This window comes from Carcharhinus amblyrhynchos, chromosome 8 (genome assembly GCF_965287045.1).
Source record: "Carcharhinus amblyrhynchos chromosome 8, sCarAmb.v2.hapA, whole genome shotgun sequence".
Lineage (NCBI taxonomy): Eukaryota > Metazoa > Chordata > Chondrichthyes > Carcharhiniformes > Carcharhinidae > Carcharhinus > Carcharhinus amblyrhynchos.
Window position 1 is genome coordinate 117,025,014 of NC_137331.1, and position 16,354 is coordinate 117,041,367.

The window sequence follows — 16,354 nt, forward strand, 5'->3', positions numbered from 1 at the left end:
CACTTCAGATCAGCCATGATCTTATTGAATGGCGGGGCAGGCTCGAAGGGCTAGATGGCCTACTCCTGCTCCTATGTCTTATGTTCTTATTAACACTGCAATGAAGTTACTGTGAAAATCCCTTAGTCACCACATTCTGGTGCCTGTTCGGGTACACTGAGGCAGAATTTAGCATGGCCAATGTACCTAATCAGCATGTCTTTCAGACTGGAAGGAAACCAGAGCACCCAGTGGAAACCCACGTAGATATAGAGAGAAAGTGCAAAGTCCACACAGACAGTGACCCGAGGCTGGAATTGAACCTGTGTCTTTGGTATTATGCGGTAGTAGTGCTAACTATTGTGCCACCATTCAATGATGGCTAACAAGTTTCTCAACACCATTCTTCCACCTTTCATCCCCTTACAAATCAGCGACCTATTTATCTCTGTCTTAAGTACACTCAATGACCTGGCCTCCATAGTCTTCATAGCTTCTGGCTGGAGAAATTCCTCCTTATCTCAGTTCTAAAGGGTTGTCCCCATACTCTGAGGCTTTGCCCTCGGATCCTAGTCTCTCTGACTAATGGAAACATCTTCCCCATGTCTACCCTATCCAGGCCCATCAGGGTCCTGCACGTTTCAATGGGATCCCCCCCTCATCCTTGGGCAGTGGGCATCACATGGGCAATACTTAGGGAAGGTGGCAGGATGGATGGCCAAAAGTTTGATTCCCCTGGTTGGAGAGCCTGAAACTTGGGATCATAGTCACAGGATAACAGACGAGCCATCGAGGCTGAGATGAGAAGACATTCTTTCACTCCCAGTTTGTGAATATTTGCAATTCTTCACCTCAGGAAACTGACTCAATGTTTGACACTCCCACTGCACTATGCACCTACATTGCCGTGCAGCAACCTGGAATGCATTGCAAATTATATTCAAGGGAAGGCGATGGCCTAGTCGTATTGTCACTAGGCTATTAATCCAGAAACTCAGCTATTGTTTTGGGTACAAGGGTTCGAATCCCACCACGGCAGACGATGCAATTTGAATTCAATAAAAAAAGTAATTGGAATTAAGAATCTACTGACGACTATGAAACTACTGTCGGAAAAACCCATCTGGTTCAATAATGTCCTTTAGGGAAGGAAATCTGCCGTCCTTACCCGGCTTGGCCTACATGTGACTCCAGAGCCACAGCAATGTGGTTGACTCTCATCTGCCCTCCTAGGGCAACTAGGGATGGACAATAAATGCTGGCCTAGCCAGCGACACCCATGTCCCACAAATGAATAAAAATAAATGACACAAACAGAACCCTTACAACCTTAGTGCACTGGGAGAGGTTTGCAGTGGATATGAGTCATGACTTTTAAAAAGTAGACCATCTGTGGGCAGGAGAGGCATACTGAACAGAGTTGCAGTTCACCCTGGATAAAGGAAGTTTTTAAAAAGTTTTTAAAGACCAATAACATTTTGGTCATTAAGAGAATCAAGGGCATTGGAATTGATATTGGAGAACAGCCATGATCCTAATGAATGGTGGAGCAGGCTGAAAGACTTGCATGACCTACACCTGCTCCTCTTTCTGATGTTAGTAAGTTTCATTGGTGATATTAACAGGAATCAAATGTGTTCTCCGCTGAGCTGCTCAGTCGAGTGGCCAAAAGACACAGGTTAGAGGTTTACAGCATGGAAACATAAGAACATAAGAACTGGGAGCAGGAGTAGGTCGTCTGGGCCCTTGAGCTTGTTCTGCCATTCAATAAGATTATGGCTGAACTTTTCCTGGACTGCCACTTACCCACCCGTTCACCATAGCCCCTAATTCCTTTACTGTTCAAAAATTTATCTATCCTTGCCTTAAAAACATTCAATGAGGTAGCCTCAACTGCTTCACTGGGCAGGGAATTCCACAGACTCACAATCCTTTGTGTGAAGAAGTTCCCTCTCAACTCAGTCCTAAATCTGCTTCCCTTTATTTTTGAGGCCGTGCCCCCTAGTCCTAGTTTCACCCGCCAGTAGAGACAACTTCCCTGCTTCTATTGTATCTATTCCCTTCATAATCTTACATGTTTCTATAAGATCTCCTCTCATTCTTCTGAATTCCAACGAGTATAGCCCCTGTCTACTCAGTCTCTCCTCATAAGCCAACCCTCTCAACTCCGGAATCAACCCAGTGAATCCCCTCTACACTCCCTCCAGTGCCAGTATATCCTTTCTCAAGTAAGGAGACCAAATCTGTACACAGTACTCCAGGTGTGGCCTCACCAACACCTTATATGGCTGCAAAATAACCTCGCTGTATTTAAACTCCATCCTTCTAGCAATGAAGGACAAAATTCACAAGCCTTCTTAATTACCTACTGCACCTGCAAACCAACTCCTTGAGATTCTTGCACAAGGACACCCAGGTCCCTTCGCACAGCAGCATGCTGCAATTTTTACCATTTAACTAATAGTCAAATAATAATAATAATAAGCAGGCCCTTCGGCCCAACTTGTCCATGTCACCCCTTTTTTCTATACCCCTAAACTAGTCCCAATTGCCCGCATTTGGCCCATATCCCTCGATACCCAACTTACCCATGTAACTGTCTATGGAGTCATAGAGGTTATTACAATGGAGTGCTATCAATTCTAATCTTTCTCATTCATGCAAACAGTGGTGCTTTTCTGATCAAGAGATAATCACATCTCGGTGACTCGAGATTGTAAAAAGGCTTTGGAAGTACTATTATGCTGAGGTGCGGAAGAGTAGGAACACTGCAACGTGACATTCTGGAGGGAGGAAATATTTGCAATGCCGTGGTGTTATTAATCTTTGCAGTTTTAAGTAGCATTCCTGTGACATTTGTTCAGTACCCCATCTGACCTGTCAATGTTAACAGGTTTGCATAGAAACCAAGCTGTCTCTTCACTGACTTCTTCCTTTTGAATGCAGAATGGTGGAACGCGGGGCATCATTACATTGCTTGAAATTATTCATCGTAACATAGCAAAGCCAGGCATCCTCATCACGATATTTTGCACGGGTTTTTATTTAGATTCTGCCTGCTAACATTGATATCTGTAACGTGGAGGTTAAGCAGAGTGATAATATCATAAAATCATTTAATTTATGTTTGACTCAATTTCTTCTTGATGTCATTTGAAACAGAGATGCTAGGAGCACCAATTTGTTTTAAATGTGTTAATCTCTCTTAAAATCAGAGCTGAAGGAATCTGAGAGCAGTGAAATCAGTGTTCATGTAACAATCCCAGATGGAGTCATTTCAAGGATAAAGGGGGGGCGGTTTAGAACAGAGTTGAGGAGGAACTTCTTCACTCAAAGGGTGGTGAATCTCTGGAATTCTCTGCCCGTTGAGGTGGTGGAGGCTACCTCGCTAAATATTTTTAAGACGCGGGTTGATGGGTTTTTGATAAGAGAGGGGATTAAGGGTTATGGGGAGAGGGCGGGAATGTGGAACTGAGCCACGACAGATCAGCCATGATCTTATTGAATGGCGGGGCAGGCTCGAAGGGCTAGATGGCCTACTCCTGCTCCTATTTCTTATGTTCTTATTATGTTCTTATATGCTTTGAGACTCGTAATTTGAGAGTGAAGATCCTTTATTTTACTTTTAAGTGACAGAACAAGTTAATCCGGACTCCTTGCCTTACTCATTAGACACACAGCATACAAAATTTGATTTGATTTGATTTATGATTGTCACACGTATTAGTATACAGTGAAAAGTATTGTTTCTTGCGCTCTACAGACAAAACATACCATTCATAGGGAAGGAAAGGAGAGAGTGCAGAATGTAGTATAGCTCGGGTTTAGAGAAAGGTCAACTTAATGCAAGGTATCTCCATTCAAAAGTCTGCTGGCAGCAGGGAAGAAGCTATTCTTGAGTCAGCTGGGACGTGACCTCAGACTTTTGTATCTTTTTCCCGACAGAAGAAGGTGGAAGAGAGAATGTCCGGAGTGCGTGGGGTCCTTAATTAAGCTGGCTGCTTTTCTGAGGTTGTGGGAGGAAAAGACAGAGTCAGTGGGTGGGAGGCTGGTTTGCGTGATGGACTGTTGTGCAGAGCAGGAGCCCATGCCAAACTGTGATACAACTGCAAAGGATACTTTCCGTGGTTCATCTGTCAAAATTGGTGTGAGTTGTAGAGGGCATGCCAAATTTCCCTTGTCCTCCTGGGGAAGTAGAGGAGTTGGTGCACTTTCTTAACTGTGGAGTCAGCTATAGGCAAGCAAGTCATGGTAAACTTTCACAAATCACTATTAGGCCTAACTCAGTTGTGAAAAATAGTCTCCCCTGTTTAAAGCTGAATGTCCCTGTGCAGAGCAGAAAGAATCCAGGTTTGATCAGTTTGCTCTGTTAGGTTTTTGAATCTCAGCAGGTGGAAGTGTTTTACTTGGCTCCGGTGCAACTGGACTGCGGAGGGAGAAATCAGTCAGGTTCACAGTCTGAGGGACAGTCTGGGTGAGAGAAGGTTGGCTCCCAGTTTTACCATCTGCTCGCCTCGTTTCCATAGAAAACAGTGCAAATACAATTTAGATGGAGGTGTCACTGGGATGGGGGGTTGTCACTGGGATGAGGGGGTGTCACTGGGATGAGGGGGTGTCACTGGATGGGGGGTGTCACTGGGATGGGGGAGTGTGTCACTGGGATGGGGGGTGTGAGCTATGAGGAGAGGCTGAATAAACTGGGCTTGTACTCGTTAGAGTTTAGAAGAATGAGGGGAGATCTCATTGAGACGTATAAGATGATGAATGGGATGGATAGGATAGAGGTGGAGAGACTCTTCCCGCTCAGAAAGGACAGTAGGACTAGGGGGCACAGCCTCAAGATAAAGGGGGGGCGGTTTAGAACGGAGTTGAGGAGGAACTTCTTCACTCAAAGGGTGGTGAATCTCTGGAATTCTCTGCCCGTTGAAGTGGTGGAGGCTGCCTCGCTAAATATTTTTAAGACGTGGGTTGATGGGTTTTTGATAAGAGAGGGCATTAAGGGTTATGGGGAGAGGGCGGGAATGTGGAACTGAGCCACAACAGATCAGCCATGATCTTATTGAATGGCAGGGCAGGCTCGAAGGGCTAGATGGCCTACTCCTGCTCCTATTTCTTATGTTCTTATGTTCTTATGTGTCACTGGGATGGGGGAGGTGTCACTGGGACGGGGGGGTTGTCACTGGGTTGGGGGTGTCTTTGGCTGTGTGTGGTTCCCTGTGTGTCCGTTTGTATGTGTGTTTCTAAGTCTGTGTGTGTCTATTTGTTAGTATGTATGTGCATTTTTGTGTGTGTATATATTCATGCATGTGTGCATATGTCTCCATGCCTGTATGCGAATGCATTTGTGTCTGTATGTTTGCATATGTGACTGTGTATATATATTCATGTCGCCATGTCTGCTTGTGTGTGGCTGTGAGTGTGTGTGTGTTTGCCTGTATGTCTGTATGTGTGTGTATCAGTGTGTTCCTGTATGCATGTCTATGTGTCTCTGTATCCCTATGTGCGTGTCTGTATGTCTGTGTGTGTGTGTGTCTGTGTATGTCTGTGTGTATGTTGGTGTGTCTATGTCTGTATGTCTGCATGTGTGTTGGTGTTTTTGTATGTGTGTGTGTGCATCTGTGCATGACTGTGTGTATCTGTGAGTGTGTGTCTGTATGTGGGTGTGTGTCTGTGTTTGTGTCTCAGTGTGTGTATTTGTGTTTGTACCTGTGTGTGCATCTGTATGTATATGTGTATGTGTCTGTGTGTCTCATGTGTGTGTATCTGTGTATGTGTGTGTATGCCTGTGTGTGTGTAACTGTGTATGTGTGTGTCTGTGTGTGTATATGTATCTGTATGTGGGTGTTTGTGTGTATGTGTGAGTGTGTGTGTGTGTGTGTGTGTGTGTGTATGTGAGTATGCCTGTCTGTGTCTGTGTGTCTGTATCTGTATATGTGTGTGCGTGTGTGTGTTTGTGAGTGTGTGTGTGTGTCTGTATCTGTGTATGTGTGCATCTGTGTGTGTGTGGGTGTTTGTGTGTGTGTGAATGTGTGTGTGTATGTGAGTGTGTGTGTGTATGTTTCTGTATCTGTGTATCTGTGTGTATCTGTGTGTGTGTGTGCGTGTGTGTGTGTGTCTGAGAGTGTGTACGTCTGTATCTGTGTGTATGTGAGTGCGAGTGTGTTTCTCTTTGTGTGTGTGTGTGTCTGTATGTGTGTGAGTATGTGTGAGTGCATCTGTGCGTGTGTGTGTGGAACTGTCTTTCAGCACAACTCAGCTATTTCAGTGGGGAAAGGTAACATTTGCAATGGGTGTAATAATTGTCGGGCCAGTTGTTATAGAAGCTAAAAGCAGACTGGTCCCCTTTCTAGTTCTATATTGACATTCCATATTTAATTGTTGCTGCCGGCTTCTTGGAAATAATATGAAGGCGGGGGGTGGGGGGGGGGGGGGCGATTACAGGATGGTGTGTGCTTATCTGGAGAAAGAGGCGCAGACACATCCCAGCTTGTGAAGCAATGCACCGAGGAACAGGAGCAGAAGGTTTTTACAACCCAGAGAATCTAACGGGAACCCCCCTGAGGAGACTGAAAACCGAAAGGTTGAAGTTGCTGGAGCAGGCAACCTGTAAATCCTGATTAGTTTTGTGGCTTCGCCTTGCGTGCCCCGGGAGTTCAATTGATCACTTTGTTTCTTGACAAGTTATATATAAAAAAAAAACCCTGAGTGTCTTTGCAGAGGTTTGGTCCTTTCAGATGCAAATATCACCCCCCCCCCTTTTCTCTCTCTCTTTCTCTGGGAAAGATAGATTGCGTTCAATCCCCCCCACGCCCCCCCTCTTCTCCAGCCAGCCCCCCTGATTCCTGTGTCCAAAGGAATTCATCTGTAGATTCCTCCTATTTAGTGTGTGTGTGTGTGTGTGTGCTGTTTATTGCTGTGGGGGTCTCCTTCCTTTCCTTCTTATTAAGCTCCAGAGCTGAGGGTGCCAGGAGTTAGTCTCTGGTTCCTCCTTAGCCCCTTCAGAATCTCTCAACATCCACACACACACACACACACACACACACTCTCCCCCCACCCTCTCCCTTCCTCCTCCTCCTCCTCCTCCTCACACAGATCAAGAGGCTCCCGGCTGAAGCAATCTGAGTAATGTTCTCCAAACCCTTGCTACAAGACAACACGGCGCAGTCTTCTCTCTGCTGTCGGAGAACATAGCCCAGCAGAGAGACTCTCCCTCCACAGCACCTCGTTTGCTCGAAGGACAGATAACCTTTGGCTGGACAACTAACTGCTTTCTGCTGCCCCAGGGGCAATCGACCCAAGAACTGGAAGGTAAGATTGGTTAAAGCAACTTACACTGCGTGCTTGTACCTGCTTAGTGGGAAAAGGGGGGGGGGGGGGGGGGGAGAGAGTGGGGGGCAAGGCATTCTTGTCTCATTTGTCCTGTAAGATTGGAGTGAGATTGGAAGAGAATTGAAGCTCCTTTACTTATTCCATCAGCCCTGGGCAGAGAGAGAGAGAGAGGGTTAGCTACAGGGATTGCCTGTATATTGACTGGCTCTCTTAAGTCATCCGATGGAAATTCTCAGCTCCCCCACCCCCCCCCCCCCCACCTCCCTTTCTTTTCTCTCTTTCAGCCCGATGAATTTTGAGCATCGCTTCTGAGAACAGAGCAGGGATCAGTTTAAACACGTCGGTGTAGATGTGGTGTAGGTGAGTCGGATAGTGCAGTAACCCTCCCTCCTACACACACACACACACACACACACACAGAGCGTCGGCATGAGAAGTTACAACCCCCCTGTTATTACTATTTTTTCTTAAATCATCTTTGCACCAAGTGGCATTTTTTTTTTGTTTACAGCTGTTGAGAATTAAGACTCTCCCGGATAAATAGTGATGTTCAGAAAGGGCTAACAATCCTGCACTTTCCAACTTGGTAAATAACAAGTCTCTGCTTTTAAGTATGTAGAATGTATATATATATATGTGTGTCCTGATAGTTCCGTTTGGATAACGCTCTGGAAAAGCGGCAAGCCAACATAAGCGTATGAATGGAATAAATACCTTGCTGCTTGGCTAACCCGCTGATTGAGTTTCGAACATAATTCCACGCTAAACTCACTCCCATTGAGTCCACAGAATGTCTGTGTGTGTGTGTGTGTGTGTGATTGCTCCGTATCATGTCAAAAAAAAATCTATTCAATTCGATTCATTATCGCTCCCATAGAGTTTTGGAGCCTTTCCTGCGTTCAGCACAGGGGCAGTGCACACAGAACTGCACTGTGCCAGAAATCACACCGTGTGTGTGTGGGGGGCGGGGGGGGGGCTGGGGGGACATATCGGTGGCTGGCATTGCCATTTGCACTGACAGACATGTCAGCAAGCAATATTTCGAATCGATAATGACACAGGTCTGTCTGTCCACCTCTCATCGCTGTGCTGATAAGGCTGCAAATCTCAGCAGCGTTTTAGGTTGTGTGTGTGTGAGGCAGAGAGAGAGAGAGAGAGTTTTGCACCCACCTACAATTAAAGGGTGTCCTGATTTAAGGTTGTTTTGTACGAATTGCGTCTCTGCCGTGCATGTGTCTTAACATACACACATGACAACGTGTACGGTGAGGGTCTATAGTGCAGTCTGTAGTGTGAGAGTCTGCGAGATACACAAAGCCTGCACTCTTGGCATATGTTGATTTGCTTGCTGAATCTATGTGTGAGTTATGGGATAGACTGTTAATGCAGTTTCCCCCTAGCCTGCTTGCTCCTGTAGAGAGGGATTCTATGATAAGCTCTGTGTGTGTGTGTGTGTGTGTGTGTGGGTTGCAAGTTATGTACCATGTAAATGTTCCCTGGGAGACTGGCAGAGGCAGGTCCAATCCAAGCATGATTGTCTGAATGGAAGCAGAGGGTGGGATTTTACGGCCTCACTCGGGCGAGACCGGAAATTTCCGCCCCGAGGTCAGCGGGCGTTCCTTGTCCGTCCCTCCGATCCCGTGGCAGGCGAGGCGATGGAGTTCCGGCGAATGAGCAGGGGGGTTATGGGGCGAAAAGGCTGGGGAATGGCATTAAGTCATGATGGAAAGCCGGCACAGACACGATGGGCCCAATGGCCTCCTCCTGCGCTGTAAGAATTCAGAGATTCTGTGAACTGATCTGCATGATGCGTGTGTAGTGGTTATAAGTCCTGGAGTTAGACTACGCATTAGTCTGCATGTTGCAATGAGCTGCGTCTGTTATTTGCAGGATAATTGCCATGCGTGGCACAGATGAGTCCTCGTGGTGCACAACTTATAAAGTTAGTTATTGGAGCAGGCACATGTCGTACGATATACAGTCTGCCTGGAACAGACATCGTGCTTGTCTGTTTTGAGAATGTTATTTATGTGACACGTCTTTACGGTGCATGTGATACCCATGTTCATGTGTATACACGTGTACAAGGACTAGCATGATCCATGTTTTGAACAGCACGTAGAAAGGTGATCTGTGCAAACATAAAACCACATAGCATGGAATGAGGCCATTTACCCATCATATGTGTGCGAATTCTTTGAAAGAACCAACATTTAACACAATGCAGCAGCTGACACCCAGCCAGTGAATTCTGAAGATTCGGCATCACTTTCCTTTTGTTCCACTGTCAAACGTTAGCATTGACTTACTGCAAAGTAATGCAGTCCAGCTTATTGGTGGCACATTGGTTAGTGCTGCTGCCTCACAGTGGTAGGGATTTGAGTTCATTCCAGGCCTTGGGTGACTGTCTGTGTGGAGTACGCGCATTCTCCCCATGTCTGCATGGGCTTCCTCCGGGTGCTCCCGTTTCCTCCCACAGTCCAAAAGATGTGCGGGTTAGTTGGATTGGCCAGATAAGTTGCCCCTTAGTCTCCCAAGATGTGTAGCTTAGGGTGAATTAGCAGTCTAAATCGGGTACTCGGTTTCCTCCCACAGTCCAAAGGTGTGCAGGTTAGGTTGATTGGCCATGCTAAGAAATTGCCCCTTAGAGTCCAGGGATGCGTAGGTTAGAGGGATTAGTGGGTATAATATGTAGGGATATGGGGGTAGGGCCTGGGCGGGATAGTGTTTGGTGCAGACTTGATGGGCCAAAGGGCCTCTTTCTGCACTGTAGGGTTCTATGATTCTAAATATGCAGGGTTATGGGGATAGGGCCCGGGTAAGATGTTGTGTTAGAGAATTGGTGCAGACTCGATGGGCCAAATGGCCTCTTTCTGCAGTGTAGGGATTCTATGGTTAAAAAAAAAAGTTTTTGAGTGAAAAAAAAGACCTCATCACCTCTTGGCCTTCCTTGCCAATCATTCTAAATCTGCGTTGTCTGGTTACCTACCCTCCTGCCTTTGGAAACAGTTTCCCCTGATTTCTTCTGTCGGAACTCCTCTCGATTTTGGAACAATGTTAATCTCCCGGAGCCTCCTCTGTACCAAAGGAGGAGAATCCTTGTTACTGCAGTCTCTCCACGTTACTGAATTCCTTTGTCCCTGCCTGCCGGTGCATACGTCTCTTCTGTACCCATCGCTAAGGCTTTGGCAAATTGGCAAAATGCGACACCCAAAATTTAACACAATGTAACAGCTGACACCCAGCCTGTGAATTCTGAAGGTTCAGCATCACTTTCCTTTTGTTCCCTGTGCCCCAGTGTCTAAAACCACACATCCCATCTGCTTTGTATGTATGAGTTTGGCCACAAGATTGCCTGAGATAGGGCATGTGTTTGGGCATTTACTTTACATACAATGCATATCTTCAGAGCCGGTGAACACTTGGAAAGTATAATTTGTCAGCTGACATGACTTCAGGAAAAAGCCAATACCTTAAATATCTTAAATATCCCATCCCCATTGGTGTTACCTTATTTTCATTAGTAGGAGGGATGAGGATCTGAGGGCACAGCCTCAGAGTAAAGAGACAACCCTTTAGAACAGAGATGAGGAGGAATTTCTTCAGCCAGAGAGTGGTGAATCTGTGGAATTCATTGCCACAAAGAGTGTGGAGGCCAGATCATTGGATGTCTTTAAGACAGAGATAGATAGGTTCTTGATTGGTAAGGGGATCAAAGGTTATGGGGAAATATAGGAGAATTGGGGATGAGAAACTTATTAGCCATGATTTGATTTGATTTGATTTATCATTGTCACATGTATTAGTATACAGTGAAAAGTATAGTTTCTTGCGTGCTATACAGCCAAAGCATACCATTCATAGAGAAGGAAACAAGAGAGTGCAGAATGTAGTGTTATAGTCATAGCTAGGGTGTAGAGAAAGATCAACTTAAAGTGAGTTGAATGTCTGATGGCAGCAGGGAAGAAGCTGTTCCTGAGTTGATTGGTACATGACCTCAGAATTTTGCATCTTTTGAATGGATTGAATGGCGGAGCAGACTCAATAGGCCAAATAACCTAATTGTGCAATTATATATATCTTACGGTCTGAAAGATTTGAATGAAGCTCTGAAAATAAGAGATTGCAATAGTATTTTGTACTTGGAATTGCAGAAGTTCCCACATCAGCAGTTTAGCAACACTTGCATGACGCGGGTGAGTAGAGAATTATCTTTATCGACGGAAGCCATTCCGATGGAGGAGAGGTTGTTTGGCAGCACAAGAGATTGCTCTTGAGACATTGGCTCTCTTTAAGACATAATGATCCCTTGGAGGAAAGAGCAGGAAGGAAAATTTCCCAAGTTGGCAGACAACGCCAAAATGGGATAATAGCTGGAATTACAAAAAATCTTGAATGTAGCCCAATCCATCACGCAAACCAGCCTCCCATCCATTGACTCTATCTACACTTCCCGCTGTCTCGAAAAAGCAGCCAGGATAATTAAGAACCCCACTCAAACCGGACATTCTCTCTTCCATCTTCTTCCTTGGGGAGAAAGATACAAAAATCTGAGGTCACGTGCCAGCTGAGTCAAGAACAGCTTCTTCCCTGCTGCTGTCAGACTTTTGAATGGACCTAGCTTGCATTAAGTTGCTCTTTCTCTGCACCCTAGCTATGACTGTAACACCACACTCTGCACTCTCTCATTTCCTTCTCTATGAACGGTATGCTTTGTCTGTATAACGCGCAAGAGGCAGTAATTTTCACTGTATGTTACTACATGTCACAATAGTAAATCGAATCAAATTGGGAAATGCAGTTTTGATTGGCAGAGGTGGCAGTTGCAATTAAATGTATTCAAGGTAAAGTCACCCATATGGGCACCTGAAAATGAGGATTGGAATTTGAATCTGTGCTACAAAGCTGAGGATAGATAGATATTAGATTAGAATGGATACATTTATAATCTTTATTCAAGTAAGAAGACTCAGTTATGGCAACAAAAGCAGGTATGGTACGGGTAACAATAGCTGAGGGGAAGAGTTCACATTTTAGCTTTGCTGTATAACATTTTCAGACAGAACCCCATCTGCAGTTCTGGTAGTCTAATCATAGAAGGGATTTCTTTTTTGTGCTGAGCGATTTATTCATATTGTTTCAGAGAATTCGCTGCGTGAGGCATTTGAGCTGTAAGGGGAAACTGAATAGGCTGGCTTTGTTTTCTTTACGTGGAGATGTCGGCGCTGGACTGGGGTAAACACAGTGAGAAGTCTTCAGAACAGAGAGGGCTGGGGTGGGGGGGGGCATGATTGAGGTGTATAAGATAGTGAGTGAGGGGTTTGGGCAGGGTGAATAGGGAGCAGCTGTTCCCCCTTGGTTGAGGGCTCATTAGCAAGGAGGCACAGTTGTAGGGGAAGGGGCAGGAGGTTCAGAGGGGATTTTGCGACAAAGGTTTTTCACTCTGAGGGTGGTGGGAATCTGGAATGCACTGTCAGGGAAGGTAGTGGAAGCCAGAAACCTTCCTACCTTTAGGATGGGATGGTGGTACAGTGGTTAGCACTGCTGTCCCACTTTGCCAGGGACCCAGGTTCATAGAAACATAGATACATAGAAGATAGGAGCAGGAGAAGGGCATTTGGCCCATGGAGCCTGCTCTGTCATTCATCATGATCATGGCTGATCATCCAACTCAATAGCCTAATCCTCCTTTTTCCCCAGAACCCTTGATCCCATTCGCCCCGAGTGCTATATCCAGCCGCCTCTTGAATACATCCAATGTTTTGGCATCAATTACTTCCTGTGGTAATGAATTCCACAGGCTCACTGGTTCGATTCCCAATTTGGGCCATAGTCTGGGTAGAGTCTGCACCATATCGGCGTAGGTGTAAAGTCCATGTGCACATCTCCTCAAGTCTAGAGATGTGTGGGCTAGGTGGATTGGCCATGCTAAATTGACCCTAGTTGTCAGAGGATTAACCAGGTAAATATGTGGGGTTACAGGGATAGGGCCTGGGTGGGATTTTGGTTGGTGCAGACTCGATGGGCCGAATGGCCTCCTTCTGCACTGCAGGGATTCTGTCATTCAGATTAGAAAGTAAAAAAAAATGATGGATATACGTTTGAAGAGGATTACTTTGTAGGACTATGGGGAAAGAGTTAGGGGTTGGGACTGACTGGATCGCTCCTCCAAAGACCTGGCACAGACATGTTGGACCGAGTGGCCTCCATCTGTACTGCATGATTCTATGACATTAACAGGTGGTCCCAATGAAATTTAGCCATGTGCTTAAATGCAGCACGGTGGCACAATGGTTAGCACTGCTGCCTCGCAGCGCCAGGGACCTGGGTTCAATTCCAGTCTCGGGTCACTATCTGTGTGGAGTTTGAATGTTCTCCCCATGTCTGTTTGGGTTCCCTTTGGGTGCTCCAGTTTCCTCCCACAGTCCAAAGATGTGTAGGCTGGGGGATTGGCCATGGTAGATAGATCCTTGGTGTCCCAAGATATGTAGGTTCAAGGTGAATATGCAGGATTATAGGGTTGAAGAGATGGGCCTGGGTAAGATGATCTTTCAGAGGGTCGGTACAGACAGGATGGGCTGAATGGCTTCCTTCTGCACTGTAGAGATTTTATGATTCCAAATTAAACCACACATTTTACCTTTAATGTAATTGTGAGGTCATCCATTTTGGTAGGAATAACGGAAGATAGGCTTACTTAAGTGGTAAAGAATTGCATTATGCTGCTGTGCAGAGGGACCTGGGTGTCCTTGTGCAGGAATCTCAAGGAGTTGGTTTGCAGGTGCAGCAGTTAATTAAGAAGGCAAATAGAATTTTGTCCTTCATTGCGAGAGGGATGGAGTTTAAAAACAGCAAGGTTATGTTGCAGCTGTATAAGGTGCTGGTGAGGCCACACCCGGAGTACTGTGTATGGTTTTGGTCTCCTTACTTGAGAAAGGATATACTGGCACTGGAGGGGGTGCAGAGGAGATTCACTAGGTTGATTCCGGTGTTGGGAGGGTTGGTTTATGAGGAGAGACTGAGTAGCTGGGGCTATACTCATTGGAATTCAGAAGAGGGGAGATCTTATAGAAACATATAAGATTACAAAAGGAATAGAGAAGATAGAAGCAGGGAAGTTGTTTCCACTGGCGGGTGAAACTAAAATGAGGGGGCATGGCCTCAAAATAAGGGAAAGCGATTTAGGACTGAGTTGAGGAGGAATTTCTTCACACAAAGGGTTGTGAACCTGTGGAATTCCCTGCCCAGTGAAGCAGTTGAGGCTACCTCATTGAATGTTTTTAAGGCAAGGATAGATTAATTTTTGAGCAGTAAAGGAATTAAAGGTTATGGTGAGTGGGTGAGTAAGTGGAACTGAGTCCAGTGAAAGATCAGCCATGATCTTATTGAATGGTGGAGCAGGCTCAAGGGGCCAGATGGCCTATTCCTGCTCCTAGTTCTTAATGTTCAATACTTGCTGCGGTGTTATTAGAGGGCGCTGGTTAGCTTAGCAGGCTGGAGTGTGGTGCAGAATAAGGCCAACGGGGTTCAAAGCCCCTACCGGCTCAGGTAATTCTTAAACCCATCCTTCTTACCTTGCTTCCGAGTGATAGTGTAGCATAAGCCATGATTAGCAACTCTTAGACGGTGAGGATGTCACAGAGAACGAGAGAGAGGATATTACTAGTTCCCTGCCAGGATGAAATGAGCCTGAACATCAGTCATAACTGGCACTTTTTAACTTGGTGTTTCTCTAGCATAATACTTTTGCAACCAGGGTTCGGGGAATGAATGTGAAAGAGAATGAGAAGAGGACATTTATCTCTCACGCTGGTGCAGTGTCAGGGTAACTGAAGACAGGATCCTGGAGGGGTGGCCAGGTTCACCTGTGATCTTGCTGATCAGAAAGGTTTTCTTAAGTTTATTTATTTTATTTACTAGTCACAAGTAGGCTTACATTAACACTCCAATGAAGTTATTGTGAAAATCCCCTAATGACCATTGAGGGAGGACTTAGCACGGCCAATGCACCTAACCAGCACGTCTTTCGAACTGGGTTGACAGGTTGTTGATTTGAAGGGGATAAGAAAAGAGAGAACAAAGAAAAGTACAGCACAGGGACAGGCCCTTCAGCCCTCCAAAGCTGCACCCATCACGATGCCATATCTAGACCAAAAAATAACTTCTGCCCTTACTCGGTCCGTATCCCTCCATTCCCTCCCTATTCATGTACCCATCCAGATGTCTCTTCAATGTTGCTAATGTGCCTACTCCCACCCCCTCCTCTGGCAGCGCGTTCCAGGCACCCACCACTCTCTGCATGAAAAACTACCCTCCCGCACATCTCCCTTAAACTTTCCCCCTCTCACCTTGAACCTGTATCCCCTTGTAATTGACACTTCCACCCTGGGAAAAAGTCTCCGACTATCCACCCTGTCTATGCCTCTCATAATTTTGTAGACTTTGATCAGGTCTCTCCTCAGCTTCCATCTTTCCAGTGATGGGGAGTAAGGAATAGAAAGGTTAAAAAAGAGTCCCAGTGGAAATATGAATAATATTTCCTGTAGGCAAATACCTTACATTTTGATGAAATAAAATGCCTTTTCTAATAAAACCATGGCGAGGTACTGAGTTTCCCCAATGTCATTCATAAAATGTGGACCCTTATTTGATGGGCAAAACTAAACCATAAAGCAAAGGAAACTTATGAAATATTAAATAACATTAACACCCATGTACTGTAGTGAAATACTGCAAACCTGTCCCTTAAACATCTTTGCTGGTGTTAAATGATATTAAACTCTGCTGTGTTAGCTGATGGTAGCTTCACCAGCCTTTTATTGTAGGGAATGCAGAGGCTAATTCAGCTCAGAACTGATTACAGCATCACATGTTTGGAGTTGATTTGTCCTGTGTGTGTGTGTGTGTGTGTGTGTGTGTGTGTGTGTGTGTGTGTGTGTGTGTGTGTGTGTGTGTGTGTGTGTGTGTGTGTGTGTGTGTGTGTGTGTGTGAGCCTGAGTGTGACTCACAGACAGTGTGCCCTTCCCTGCCCTCTGTCTGATCACAG

At 45.6% G+C, this 16,354-nt stretch overlaps 1 protein-coding gene across 1 annotated transcript in view; it reads left to right on the forward strand.

Moving 5' to 3' along the window:
* The first annotated feature begins 7,034 nt into the window (after positions 1-7,034).
* The window catches only part of LOC145346862 (cadherin-7-like), a 167,743-nt gene continuing 158,423 nt past the window's right edge, over positions 7,035-16,354 (forward strand). The window contains exon 1 of the mRNA XM_080194706.1: positions 7,035-7,287. The gene's annotated coding sequence lies outside the window, so the exon portion shown is untranslated. The remainder of the gene's footprint in view (positions 7,288-16,354) is intronic.